Raw genomic sequence first — 15,510 nt, forward strand, 5'->3', positions numbered from 1 at the left:
AAAAATGCACCTCTTAGACATATAACGCTAGTTACCAAACTGTATAGAGTTGAAGAGCATAGTATAATCACAAGACATGGAGGATATAATAGGAAATTCTGTAAAAAAAAATACTCATTACATTATGCAATATCACTAATGCGCACAATTGATAATTATTCTCAACATATAGGTTAGTATTGCTCAAGAAACATCAGGTTGCTTATACTATCAGGCACACATCTCTAATACCATAAAAGGCACTGCTGTCCCTGTGTTAGGCATACTGTACACAGGTATGCGGATGTACATTAGTTGCATACTGTACATGATGTTCTGTGTAAGGATATTGACAGTCTGAGACTATAACTCATTGGTGGTAACAAAAAGGATGATATTTTATGTGGGGAGTTATATCGAGTCTGCCTGCAGAGGTGGTACATGGAAAACTCCAAAACCACAAGCTTTCAGGTGTCACTAATGGAGACAGCCAGGCACCCATTAACAATCCCTGATATGGCAACAATGATCATGTGTAAGGGAAAATATAAAGAGAAGTAGGGGATTTAGCAGAGAAATTAGAGGGCAATTATTGGACCAAGTTTGAGACCAGAATTGCCCACCTGGGAACGGAGAGGGCTGATGATTACAATAGAGGGAAATGCACAAGGATCTGGGTACTCACTCTTTGGGACGTGGGGGAGGCGAACGAGTGGTACAGCTGTGTTTTGCAGGGTGTAACAGGGTTTCGGCTACAATAAACCAAGCCATAACCAAAGACTCCAGTCTCCATGTGTTCCTACATGTTTGTTGGTTATGTCTGAAGACATAGAATACCCCAACATTTCACAGCTTTTATGGCTTATTGAAAATGCTTCACAGATTGAGATTTTAGTCTCTTTAAGGAGAGACTTGTGGCCTTATATCATTATAGCACTGAAACATAGAAACAAGCATCAGTCAAGGACTGAAATTTTTCATCTTTCTACTTACTGCTGCCAGGTTTGGAAAAGTTTGCTGGTCTGCTTGAGGGCAGGTTACAGTGGCACATCAGAAGCCATTGGCCTTTAAAAGCATGTCATTCTGATTACCATTGTGCATTTTATTACCACATCATTTCTGACACCATTTTTAAAAACCAGTATCTTATAAACTGCAGTGATTAATGCTTCACAGCCCTGAATGCTGGGACTCCGGACTTTCAAGTATATATATATATATATATATATATACTTTTTGTTCACACATGAGCCACAAAAATTATGTCAGAATTCAAGTGTGTGAGAGTTAGTCTGGTGGGAAATCAAGAGGATACTCAGAAAGAGCCTGGCAATATGCCAGGCCCAGAACCACCACTAATGTTTACCTAATATGAATGCCAAGAAGTATAAAAGTAGCCAGGATTGGAATGTGACAGTGTAACCGTGTACACAGTTAACTGATGAACCCGGGCTCATTGGTTAACCTTCATGGTTATATGCTGCTCCCCTCCCTGGATACAGAGGCAGCAGGGAGGGGAGGAAAGGGGAGACAGGAACCAGTATATGCAGGGAGCAGGCCTTAAAGCCATGTCCCCATGAATGCTGGACCCACCTGTCCCTCTTTCCCCACAGAGGGGCCAGTGACGGCAGCAAAGATCCACCACCTTCCACTCTCCGGCAGCTTCAGGGGAAGCAGAGCAATGTGGCCCCAGCTGCTTTGCTCACCCAGCTATGTCGTTCCACTTTCACTGGGGATTGCGGGGGCAGTCCTGCCACCTCTCCCAGAGCGGCATGGCCAGGGAATCAAAGCAGCTCTTCTTCTCCTGCTGCTGCCGGTGAGTGCAGAGGGACAAGGTCGGCCCATACTGTTGGTGCAAGCGCTCCCTTCCCCCTGCTAATTCCCCTACCAGCTGCTGGCCAGCCTCTCCCACCCATGGCATTCGGTGGGGCTTGTGTCTCCTTGTGCCCCCCAGTGCATCACCCCTGCTTAGGCCTGATCCTTTCATCTCAGCTCTGCTGAAATTTTAACAGAAAAGGTCTAAGTCAGGGTTGGGGAACCTCAGGACTGGGGGCTGGATGTGGTCCCTGACTTGCCTGGATCTGGTCCCCAAGGAGTAACGGTAGTTTGAATTAGAAAGCCTAATTCGAACTACCGACTCCGTGCCGCATGTAGCCGCGGGCACGGAGTCCGCACTAACGGGGATTTAAAAATGGCGGCGCCTGGCAAGATGCAAATGAAGCCTGGGATATTTAAATCCCGGGCTTCATTTGCAACTTTGAATGACTACATTAACCACCCTAGTTCGAACTAGGTGTAGACATACCCTATGAGACTTGGTTGTCTAGATGGGAGCCAAGGATTGGCTTGCCTAAAGGGGACTGTGTTTCACATTTTATTAACCAGTGGGTACTGCAGAATTTCTTTTGTTACTAGCTTAGTGAATCTACCCATAGAATAAACCACCAGTTTGGGGGATTGTCTGCTCTATTTTTTGCAGTCTGCACTGAGGGTGGCAATCTCCGTGTGGCCAATCTAGACTCGTTCACACACGGGGGCTGTGTCTACACTGGCACCCTTTTCCGTAAAAGGGATGCTAATGAGACACTTTGGAATTGCAAATTCCGCGGGGGATTTAAATATCTCCCGTGGCATTTGCATGAACATGGCTGCCGCTTTTTTCCGGCTCGGGGTTTTGCCGGAGAAAAGCGCCAGTCTAGACGGGATATTGTGGAAAATAAGCCCTTTTCCGGAAGATCCCTTATTCCTACTTGAAAGGAAGTGTCTCATTAGCATCCCTTTTATGGAAAAGGGTGCCAGTGTAGACACAGCCGGGGTGTATAGAGTGAGCTAGGATTTATTCAATGTAAGCTAACTAAGAAAGAGATGGTCACAGAATGCTGTTTTTTTGTTCTGTGGGGGAAAGAATTTAAACATATTACCTAGAGTAGTTACTTTGCATAAACTGTCTTTATAGCTTTTAAAATATTTTTTTCAGGTATATATGATTGAAAATCTTTGGTTGTTTCATCCTAGTCCCTAAAAACTCAAACAACAACAAAATCCCATGGCATAATTTGGCAAATGGATCAAGAGAACCATTTTTGAACAGATGATAATCATGCAGCCTAGGGTTAGATAACTGTGGGTATGTCTACACTAGCCCCTTAGTTCGAAGTAGGGAGGCTAATGTAGGCATTCTAAGTTGCAAATGAAGCCCGGGATTTAAATATCCCGGGCTTTATTTGCATCTTCCCATCAGGGCGCCATTTTTAAATCCCCTTAGTCCGAACTAACTGCTCGCAGCTACACGTGGCAGTCAAATGTTAACTCTAACTAAGTCCTTAGTTCGAGTTAACTATTACACCTCGTGGAATGCAAACATTGCACTGAGATTGTGCTTACTGTCCAGTTATACAAGGTAGTATAGGAAAATTTTTAATGGCAACCAGTGTAAATAATTACTTACAATAATCATAACATAATGACTATCCATTACCTTCCAAATAAATACTTGGGAGGGCAAGAGAAATGTGAAATATTGCAAACAGCAGCATAGATCAACTTGGCAAAATGTTGCTGCAATATTTTCATCGCGTGTCCTAAAAAAATACAGCTCTTGGCTTTTTATGTTAGCAGGTCATTAGAGATATAATTAAGCATTAGCCAGAAAGGGGTAAAAAGGATGGCGGGCAAATCTTCGACATTTTCATATTAATTAGGAATGACTTTATTCAGCAAACATTTTCTCCAAGCTCTTAGGCTTAATGAAACAGTTCAGCTGAAGGTCACATGCCAACTGATGTTTTAGTGCCCATTTTGTAGGCCTCTGCTGCTGAGATTTAATTGCATGAACCTTTGCCTTGAAACAAAGCCAGGATCATCTTGCCATTATTAGAAAGAACAATTAGCTTTAGCAAATCAGAAAATGTATTTATGAATACAAAGTGACTAAGTATCGGAGATTAAACTTTCATTTGGGGCCTCTTTATTCTTTGTATTCAGAATCATCTCCTGAACATAAGGAACGGTTAGTAACCCTTCAGCAACTGTGCATCTTCAAGATGCTGTAAATATGGACCCCGCTGTACAGCAACCTGGGATCAGTGTCTTTAGCTGGCAGTGTCCATTCGGGCTGCGCAGGCACATTCTGTCTCCTAATGCATCCGTGTGCGAGTATAAAAGGCAGGGTTCCTGCGACCCTCCCTGTCCTCTCTTGTAACTTGAAGCACATGTTATCCGAAGTCTCTGAAAAGCAGGGTTGGAGGGTGGGTCATGGGATCCACATGGACCACATTACCTGAAACAGCCACACTTACTGCAGGCTAAGGTATCTTTCTTTGAGTGTGTGTCAGTGCAGAGCCCTGTGTAGGTGAATGGCAAGCAGCATCCCCTCAGGACAGTGGGAGTGAAGAGTTTCAGCATGTCAGTGAAACAGCGATTGTAGTATTGCCTTGCTGAATGTGGCATCTGACTCGATGCATAAGTTCAAGGCTCATTGTTTGACATGTCAGTAGGTTACTCCACATTCTAGTACTGGCACATTCCTGAACCAAACAGAGGATGCTGCTTTTGTTCTTGTGAAAAGAGCCTTGATGTTTGACGGAAGTGGCTCCACAGCCAACTTCTTTAGTGATGAGACATCTTCATGAACATCCCATCCAGTGGCTAGAGATAGAATAACATAGTCTACCAACTTACTAAGTCCTGGATACATCTAATGTGTGTGTTTTCTTTTTCCATGTGACTTAGGGTGGCTTTGGGAAGAAGACAGACAAGTTAGTTGACTGGTTTAAATAAAATTCTGAAATGCCCCTTAGGGATGAACTTCAGGTAAGCTCTCATGACCACTCAGTTCCTATGGAACATCATATAGAAAGGTTTAGGTACAAATATATGGAGCTTGTTCACATTTCTGGATGAAATAATAGCCACCAGGAAAACAGTCTTCAGAGTGATGTAAAGCATGGAGCTAAGGTTCAAATGGAGGGCCCATGAGTCTCAGAAGGACATATTGTGGATCCAGTGGGAAAAACTTTTGATATCGTTGCGTAAGAACAGATCAGATACAACAGCACAGGCAGATGGCAAATCAAAATTGCCACAAGAAGCACCTTATTCAAGCTTCACGAAAGGGTGGCCTGCTTCAAGAATAATAGACAGCGCAGGATCTGTAATCTTGGGGTTTGTAAATGTTACCAACGAGGCTGGGCTGCTCATATCAAGAACCTCTTCCATTTAGACGCGTTTTCCTGGTAAATGTTTGCCTGCTCTGAACCAGGATTTTCAGGAGCAGCAGAGAACAGCCCCTGTGTATCATACTCAACAAGTCAATACGCTCCTCCCATGGATTGTTAACAGGTTAAAAGGAAACAAAGGGTAGAAATAAATGGGACCCCGCCACGGCTGCGGCTTTGCTCACGGTGTCCCTGGTCTGCTGGAGATGGTCCCCAGCAGACCAGGGGCACCGGGAGCAAAGCCGCAGCCGCGGCGGGGTCCCGCGCTTCTGAGGCTTTGCGCAAAGCCTCAGAAGCGCGGGACCCCGCCGCGGCTGCGGCTTTGCTCCCGGTGCCCCTGGTCTGCTGGGGACCGTCTCCAGCAGACCAGGGGCACTGGGAGCAAAGCGGGTCCCGCGCCAGAGCAAAGCTTCAGAGGCGAGGCACCCCGCCGCTGCGGCTTTGCTCTCCGTGTCCCTGGTCTGCTGAGGGGGGGGGGGCGCAGCTAGTGTGCCCCCCCCCCAGCAGACCAGGCTTTTGTTGTGGACCCTGGGGCAGAGCAGCTGGGGCGCTGCCGGTTGGTCCCGCAGCACCGCTCTGGGCCCTACTGGACCAACCCGGCAGCACCCCAGCTGCTCTGCCCCAGGCGTCCTGATTCAGCCGCTGCTGGTCAGTTTCAGCAGCGGCTGAATCAGGACGCCTGGGGCAGAGCAGCTGGGGTGCTGCTGGGTTGGTCCAGTAGCGCCGAGGAGCGGTGCTACTGGAGCAACCCAGCAGCACCCCAGCTGCTCTGCCCCAGGCGTCCCCACGTCAGCCGTTGCTGAAACTGACCAGCGCTGACTACAGGAAGCCCGAGGCACAGTTGCTCTGTTTCAGCAGCAGCTGACTTGGGGTTCTTAAGTTGAATCTGTATGTAAGTCAGAACTGGCGGTCAGTTTCAGCAGCGGCTGAATCTGGACGCCAGTTCCGACTTACATACAGATTCAACTTAAGAACAAACCTACAGTCCCTATCTTGTACGTAACCCGGGGACTGCCTGTACTTCATGCTCTCTCTCCTCATGTCTCTGTTGTCAATAGCTCAGTTAATCTCAACATATATTAATTTCCCCATAAGAAATTATGCAAAACCTTCTTTGTCTGAGGTACTTTCCTTTTCTTCTGTTGTTGCTTTGATTGCTGATATGTTAAACCCAGAAAGAGTTACTGCTGATCAAGGAAAATCAGCAGCTTTATTTATAGAACATATTGCGGATGATGTTCAAATATTTGGTGCAATGAAATCATTGGATTCCTTTGTTAAAATTGTTAATAAAAAGGAAGTTTAAACAAAAGGAAATTACAGTCTAAGACCACATTTCATATTAGGATAGAAAATTCAAAGAATTTGTCAGTAAGAACCACCAAAAGAAGATTAGAAGAACAGACATCAGACAAAGGAAAGAGAGTCTGCAAAGGGAGAAAACAAAGACTTCTTTGAGATAAGGGAAATCCCAAAGGTCTTCACTGAAATAGCAAATACATACATTGAAATAGCAAATAGCTTATTTGACAGGTGCCATCTTTTAAAAAATCAATTATTAGATCATCTCAAATCACTCAACACACATCTAACAAGATTATCATTTTACAATCTTAAAGCAGGCAGTTTTACTCCGGTAGAGAAACCACTGTATTGTTCAGATTGGCCTTCAATGAGACATACTGTGATGATTGTTTCCAAAGATCACTGTGTCATATTCTCTACATGCTCACTTTGATTTTCCTTAAGTTTCTTTGGTGCAATCCAAGAATAACACCGACTCCATAATTTTATGTTCCCTACTTTCAAGTAGGAATAAGAGATCCTCCGGAAAAGGGCTTTATTCCGGAGGATCGCGCCAGTCTAGACGCTCTTTTCCGGCTTTTTCCCAAGCCGGAAAAAAAGCGTCGGCCATGTTTATTTAAATCCCGCAGGGGATATTTAAATCCCCCACGGATTTCCCTATTCCAAAGTTCGAAATTAGCATGCCTCTCCCGGAGAAGGGGCCAGTGTAGACGTAGCCGAAAAGTTCCTGCTCTGAGGAACTCGCAGCCAAGTGACAGCAGAGCAATAGAGAAGCCATCCCTGTGAGGCAGAGAGCAGAATGAACAGCCTTTATTTAGGAAATGCCTGGGTGCAAGTAGCAGGTCTATGTATTTCAAAAGTTCTAATCTCAGGGAAATGAGAACAGCTGGTCAGTGTGTATTCTCTCTAGCACAAGGAAGTTGTGGGCTGGAACTGTCATGTTAATCTCCTCCTAGTCATAAGTTTAATTACTGGGAACACATTGTTTTCCGCTCAGACAGCCTGGTAGTCTCTGGCATTGACAGAAAACACTCTGTTTTGTCTCTAGTGTTCATCAAGTGGACTCCATCTGCTTGAAAAGTGATAGGCAAAGAAGGGGTTTATTGACTAACCTAGACAATACATGTAGGCTATCTCTACACTCGCAGCTTCTTGCGCAAGTACAGCCATTCTTGCGCAAGAATCCGCAGAGCATCCACACTGCCCGCTTGCTCTTGCGCAAGGAAATTTATAGTATGGCGTGGTAAGAGAGGGCTTCTTGTGCAAGAGCTACGCTCTTTTTTAACAGGTGTAAGCCCTCTTGTGCAGGAACTCTTGCGCAAGAGGGCAGTGTGGACACTCGGCAGGGTTTTCTTGTGCAAGAAAGTCCTATGGCTAAAATGGCCATTGGAGCATTCCACACATGGCAGTGTGGAAGTTTTCTTGCGCAAGACTTCTTGCACAAGAACCCTTGCACAAGATGTTCTTGCGCAAGAAGCCGCCAGTGTAGACATAGCCGTAGTGTGGTGCTGATCACCTAATGGTGTTGGTATGTTACGTCTCCACTGCTCTGCCAAATCCTGTCCCGGTGGGAGCAGAGTATGGGCAGAGCTTCCTTTGGTATGGAATCTTCCCAGCCAGGGCAGAGTTCTTTAGGGTGTACCAGCAAAATACCCTTTGGGGTGCCCCTGACTGCTGCTGTGAGAAGAAGCACAGTATAGTACTTCCTGCAGCTTGCCTGGGCTTACTGTCATTCACAAGATATGCATATGACCTGATTTGCATTGATACTGAATGGAGGTTAATTGGAATGAGATTATGGGTGTTTAGCACTTATCAGGCCTGGGTGGGAAGCTAAACATGTTTCATCACCTATAGATCAGCAATGGGCAACCAAGCCCAGTGAGAAGGCCACATGACTGACATGAGAGACCTTCCTCATCTCAGTGGCCTGCACAATTGTAACCAAGACAGTGCCCTGGGACAGTGTAGTTTTGCTAATTGCGTTTGCATATCTCGAATTTGTGGGATGTGCCGACTGAACTGTAACAGCGCTTTGATTGGATGCAAAGGGAGCGCACAGCTCTCATAGTCCATGTTGTGTGCAATCAGCAGGCACCTCACTTCACATGCCCCCACATTATGAACAGATCACTTTAGTAATACCAGTAGGAAAAAAGCTACGTGGATGGAAGCCAGTGGAATCTGGCAACCCTGTGAGTGGGTAAACAAAATGCCTTGTGGGCCACACACAGAACCCTGATTGGCCACATACAGGCCTTGGGCAGCAGGTTGCCCACTAATGCTGTAGATCGTGAGCTCTTGGGGAATGTGGTGTGCAGGCTGGCAGCTTTGCTGGCCAGGTCTCTGAGTGCTCGCAAGAGACTGTGCTTCACTGCTTGAGCTACTGTGAGCTCCTTCTCCCCACGAGCGGGCAGGATCTAGCCCATATTCTTCATAAAAAAAATCCCCAAAGCACAAATTTCTTAAAGTATTGTAATAAGGATTATCACCAAAACCACCAACCCCTGGGTTCACTGCCAGGTCTATGATATTTATTTATTTCAAGGCAAAAAGGGACCATTGTGATCATCTAGATGGGCATCCTAGGCTAGTGAGTGCACCGCATGAGTGGTCCTCCATCTCAGTGGGATGCAAAAGTGTCCTAATCTTGATGATCTCCTGGATTAGGGTAGTTTTGCTAACTATGCTTGTGTACCTAGAATTTGTGGGATGTGCTGATTGAATCATAGCATAACCTGTGACTGGATGCATGGCTCTCAAAGCCAATATTGTGTGCAATCGGGACACACGTCACTTCACATGCCTTTCCTTTACGTGAAGATCACTTTAGAAACCGGTAGGAAAAAAACAACATGGATAGAAACCAGTGGAACTGAGCAACCCTGTGCATGGGTAACAGTAAACAAAATGTCTTGTGGGCCACAAATAGAATCCTGATGGACTGCACAGGGCCCTCAGATGCAGGTTACCTACCACTAATCTAGTCTGACGTCTTGTGCAACCCAGGGCATAGAATATGTCCCAAAGAATTGCTAGAGATTTCAGACATACTGGAGTTGACAATAGCTGTTACCATTCAAGAAAGGGATCTTGGAGTCTTTGTGGGTAGTTCTCTGAAAATATCTACTCAATGTGAAGATTTAATACTGAGTGCAGAGCTGATCATCCCATCACAAAAAAAGATGAATTGATATTGTAATAGGTTAAGAAAAGGGCAACAAATATGATTAAGGGTATGGAACAGCTTCCCTATGAGGAGAGATTAATAAAACTAGGACTTTTCAGCTTGGAAAAGAGATGATGAAGGAGGGATATGATGGAGATCTGTAAAACCATGACTTGTGTGGAGAGAAAATAAATAAGGAAAAGGGCCCCCGTGCTTACCTGGTTCTGCAGGGAAGTTGCCTTCTGGCTCCGATCAAGAAAACATCATGGCCCCCAGCAAAAAGCCTAAAGACTTTTCTTAAAGGGCCCATGCTGTTTTAATGCTTTTTTTTGCTTAACAACTCTCAGTGTCCCTTTTTTTTTGCTCAACAACTTTGGTCTCCCCCTTTTTTTTTCCTCAACAGAATTTTTTCCCGGTGGTTTCTTTTGTGGGGGGAAGAGGAGTGGTGTTTGGTATTTTTTGTTAAACCATCTGGCAACCCTAAAGGCAAATCAGTGGGCTTCGGAGAACAACAGAGGTAAAAATGGCCACCCTTTTTTTCTTTTTTTTTTTTTTGCTCAATAACTTCCGCCCCATCCTTTTTTTTAAATTATTTTTTGCGCAACAAAAAATGCTTGGTGTTCCTCATAAAAAAATTATTGTTTGGTGTTCCTTGGTCTTAAAAAGTTTAAGAAACACTGTTCTGGCCAGCACAGCAGTCAGTTCTCTCTCTCTCCAGGAGTCCTTCTTTATATAGACCCCAGCTGGGCCCTCATTAGCAGAACTGCCTCAGCTGGGGCTTCAGTCTCACCCCTCACTCAGGGCTGGGGTTTTGCCCTTAAAGGGCAAGTGCAAGACAAATACCCTGTCCCACCTACTCATAACACCAGCTAATGGATTAGCCATATCAGCCACTTCATTATCTTGCCCCAGATCAGTGTCAGTTTGACAGGCCCAGGGCGTTCCTTTTACCTCTATAAAAAGTTGGCACATTAACTTTCTTTCAGACTTCTGGAACTTCCCCAGTGCTCCAAGACTTATTATTGAAAATCAGCATTAATGATCCAGTAAGATTTTTGGCCAGAAATTTAAAAACTCTTGGATGCAAATTAACTGGGCTTGCTGATTAAAAAATGCCTAACTTGAATAGCTTCTGTTTGACAACCTGCAGGGATACTAGTGGAATGGAAAGTGTTATCACCATAAGAACAGCCATACTGGGTCAGACCAATGGTCCATCCAGCCCAGTATCTTGTCTGCTGACAGTGGCCAATACCAGATGCCCCAGAGGGAAGGAACACAACAGGTAATCCTCTCCTGTCATCCATTTCCAGAGAAACAGAGACTAGGGTCACCATTCCTACGCATCCTGGCTAATAGCCATTGATGGACCTAACCTCCATTAATCTGTCTAACTCTTTTTTTAACCATGTTAAAGACCTAGCCTTCACCACATCCTCTGGCAAGGAGTTCCACAGGTCAACTATGTGCTGAGTGAAGAAAAACTTCCTTTTGTTTGTTTTAAATGTGCTGCCTATTAATTTCATTTGGTAACCCCTAATTCTTATATTGCGGGAATAAGTAAATAACTTCCTTATTCACTTTTTCCACACCAGTCATGATTTTATAGACCTCTATCATTTCCCCCTCTAGTCTCCTCTTTTCTAAGCAGAAAAGTCCTAGGCTTTTTCATCTCTCTTCATATGGGACCTGTTCCAAACCCCTAATCATTTTGTTGTCCTTCTCTGAACCGTTTCCAATGCCAACATATCTTTTTTTGAGATGAGGCAACAACATCTGTACGTATTCAAGATGTGGGTGTACCATGGTTTTATATAGAGTCAATAAGATACTTTCTGTCTTGTTCTCTATCCCTTTTTTAATGATTCCTAACATTCTATTTGCTTTCTTGACTGCCTCTGCACACTTAGTGGATGTTTTCAGAGAACTATCTCAATGACTCCAAGATCTCTTTCTTGAGTAGCTGTAGACAAATAAGTCCCCATCATATTGTATGTGTAGTTGGGATTATTTTTTCCAATGTGCATTACTTTACATTTATCAACATTACATTTAATTTGCCATTTTGCTGCCCAATCACTTAAGTTTGGTGCTATCTTTTTGAAGCTCTTTATAGTCTGCTTTGATCTCAATTATCTTGAGCAGTTTGGTATCATCTGCAAATTTTGCCACCTCACTGTTTACCCCTTTCTCTACACCAGTGTTTCTCAACCTTTTTTTTTATAAAGTACCCCTTAAAAAAATTGTAAGTATCCCCAATACATATAGTTTTCAGACACAATTTTTTTTCTACTATTATCAGAGGGGTAGTCGTGTTAGTCTGAATCTTGCAAAAGCGGTGAAGAGTCCTGTGGCACCTTACAGACTAACTGAAGTATTGGAGCATAAGCTTTCGTGGGCAAAGACCCACTTCGTCAGATGCATGTAGTGGAAATTTCCAGAGGCAGGTATAAATATGCAGGCCAGAATCAGGCTGGAGATGACAAGGTGGATCCAATCAGGGAGGATGAGGCCCACTTCTAGGCATTTATACCAGCCTCTGGAAATTTCCACTACATGCATCTGACAAAGTGGGTCTTTGCCCACGAAAGCTTATGCTCCAACACTTCAGTGAGTCTATAAGGTGCCACAGGACTCCTCGCCACTTTTTCTACTATTGCAACACATTTGTTTAAACAACTGAATTGTAGCCGGGTGGGCGATGAAATTTTGGGGTGTAAAAAGTACAAAAATAAAGCGTTATACAACTTAAAACAAATATTTAGTTTTTCTCCAATTTTCAGTTGTGTTGAGGTAGCCCCCAGACTTCTCTCATGTACCTCTAAGGGTACTCATACCACTGGTTGAGAAACACTGCTCTAGATCATTTATAAGTAAGTTGAATAGGATTGGTCCCATAGGATAACTATTGGATAATAGAGAACACAGAACAGAATTTTTTCTGAATACATTTGCCTTTTCTTCAGTGTTGTAGATAATAATGGGTTTTGAATGCATTTATTTTAAACATTCACCAATACTGAATGGCACCAGACTGAGAGCCCACAGAGCAGGTACAGGTAGCTGCATGTCCTTGAATTGCCCCTCACCCTGCCTGAATCCTGACCGGTAGAGTATAACTGCTGAATCCATCATTCTTAGCCTCTCTCCTAAGACTGCCAATAAGAATGCCTATTAGGACCTACCGGGATGATAGTGTTTACAAAGTGAGCACCAGTCCACTGGGTACTGGACCAAGATCATCAGCTCGTTTGAAAATGGGCCACCAAGGTGACAGTAAAGGTTTTTCATCCCCACTGACTTGGACCATCTCAGAACTGCTGCTCTAAAAAGCTCTGTGTATCCAATTACCAATCCTCTGAGCCATCCACCTGCCCATTTAGTTGCATTTTATACAATGAAAGATGCAGTAGTTCTCAGAAATGGACTGTGAGGCAGCTACATAAAATACAGCACGCTTGGGTACATGAGAGCATTAGCACTGAAGAAGATTATCAATAAGCAATTGGCCAACATCCCTGCTTTCAAGGCATTTGGAGGGCTTAAAATGCTGATGGTACCCATTAACTAAGGATCTAATTCTGCTCTCAGATAAATCCTGCAACCCCAACTGGTGTGCATATGTAGAGAGTAGAATTGGGCTGTGAATATTTCATTGAAGTGCAGTTCTACTAAGCAGGTAACCATAGCGCAGGCATGTCAAACTTGAAGCCAACTGAGGGCTGCACAAACAAAAACTGATAGCTTTCAGGGCTACCAAAGAAAATGTACTTCTATCAGAAAGTCGTAATTATTTATTATTATAGATTATGTTTTAGGTATATTTTATAATATTTTTTCAGGTCTTGTTTGAATATAATACAGTAATTTGATGCGTAAAATTGTTGTTATTTCTCATATATAATAATTTGTAATTTAAATATAAATGTAAGGTACTTTTTAATTATTTTTATATGTTACATAAGTTGTTTTGTTGAAATAAAAACCAATATAGACAATGGTTAATGAAATAGAATAGGATTCTGTGAAAATTTGAGATACTTTGTAAGTTTGAGATTTTGCATAAACATATAATTATTTGTGTGATTGCAAAACACGGACATATATTTATTGATATAAAATTAATATAATATGTTTTGTGATTTTATTTGGGAATACAGAAAAAAAATATTAAATCAATTTTTTTATTATTCAGCACTGAGAAGCAAATACAACAGTAGCATAAGAATAAAATATAATAGCGTGAAAATTTAAAATTAAAACCTGCAGCATTTCAGTCCCAAGTATTTTTTCCAGAGAGCTGACACCGCTTTTGTGATACCAGTTTTTCAATATTTGGTTTCCTATTTTGAGCTGATACTACTCTAATTATTGCTGATAAATGTTCATCACTTAACCTTGACCTTTCGGGTGTTTTGTTGGCTTTATAAGCGAAGACAGTTGTTCACATAGGTATGTGCTACCAAACACTGACAATATTTTGATGCAAATTTACCTACTTCAACAAATTGCCTGGGCACATATCTGTAAAAATCAAGAATGCCAACTTCATTATATTTGTTTTTCAAAACAGAGTCGCACTGAATTTCAATAAGTTCCATTTGTATATTTCCTTCAGCCTTTTGAAAATCATAAGAAAACAGTGCTGTAAACAAGAAGAACTTATCTTCACGTGATCTGAAATCCTGGAATCTGTCCTCGAATTCACGTCGCAGCAGTACAATATTTGATGCATAATTAGCAAAATGCGAACTGGGGTATTTGCTTTTATAGTCTCGGCATGTAATGAAAGGAGTTAAATCTTTTTTTAACTGTATTTCCCAAAGACTAAGTTATATCATAAAAGCTTTTATACTGCCATACATAGTAGTACTACCTGGCACTTCTCTTGAAGTTTTAAATTCAGGTCACTCAGATGTTTGGTAATGTCAACTAAAAATGATAAATCTTGTGCCCAGTTATTGTTATTGATTAAGTCTGTGTCCTGTCCTTTCATTTCAAGGAAAATAATGATTTCTTCTTGTAGTTTCCAAAACCTCTCAAAAACTCTTGAACAAGAAAGCCAACGGACCTCAGTATATATAGTCCTCAATATATATAGTATGGCAACCCTTCACACTCAATTCCAAACTCATTTAATAATGATAAAAATTGACGTTGGTCCAAACCACGTGCATGGATAAAGTTTATAATTTTTTTCACAACTTTGAGCACATGCTCTGTGTTTATAATCTTTGAGCACAGCACCTCCTGATGGATTATGTAGTCGATATGGTTAAATTTTATGTTTCTTGGTACTAAGTGTTCTTGTAATCTAGCCACAAAACTGCTTCTTTTCCCAGTCATGGAAGGAGCACCATTGGTCGTTATGAAAACCAAATTTGACAAACTTAAATTATATTTCTCCAAAAGTACAATCACGCAATTGAAAATGTCATGGCCAGTTGTAGTGTCATGCATAGGTACTAGTTCAAGACTCTCTTCAGTTAAATTGAAATCACAGTCACAAGCACGTAAGACAGTCAGGTGCGCAACATCGCCAATATCTGTACTTTCATCAAGAGCAATTGAAAACACTTCAAAAGTTGATGATTTATCTTTTAATTGCTCACTTAAATCACTTGCCATTTCATTTATCCTCTTCCAACTGTGTTCCATGACAAGAGATATCTTTGAACGCTGTCACATTTCCAGGACATACAATTTCAGCCGTTTTCACCATGCACTCTTTTATAAATTCACCTTCAGTGAATGGTTTTGAACTTTGCACTATTAATTCTGACAAAACATAACTAGGTTTAACTGCAGCTTCACTTTCTGTTAATTTTTGTAGACACACGT

At 42.5% G+C, this 15,510-nt stretch overlaps 1 protein-coding gene across 3 annotated transcripts in view; it reads right to left on the minus strand.

The window, feature by feature from the left end:
* DPP6 (dipeptidyl peptidase like 6) overlaps nucleotides 1–15,510 on the minus strand; it is a 771,331-nt gene that overhangs the window by 86,685 nt on the left and 669,136 nt on the right. The gene's annotated exons all lie outside the window — the stretch shown is intronic.

Source organism: Pelodiscus sinensis, chromosome 2, assembly GCF_052426305.1.
Source record: "Pelodiscus sinensis isolate ZL-2025 chromosome 2, ASM5242630v1, whole genome shotgun sequence".
Lineage (NCBI taxonomy): Eukaryota > Metazoa > Chordata > Testudines > Trionychidae > Pelodiscus > Pelodiscus sinensis.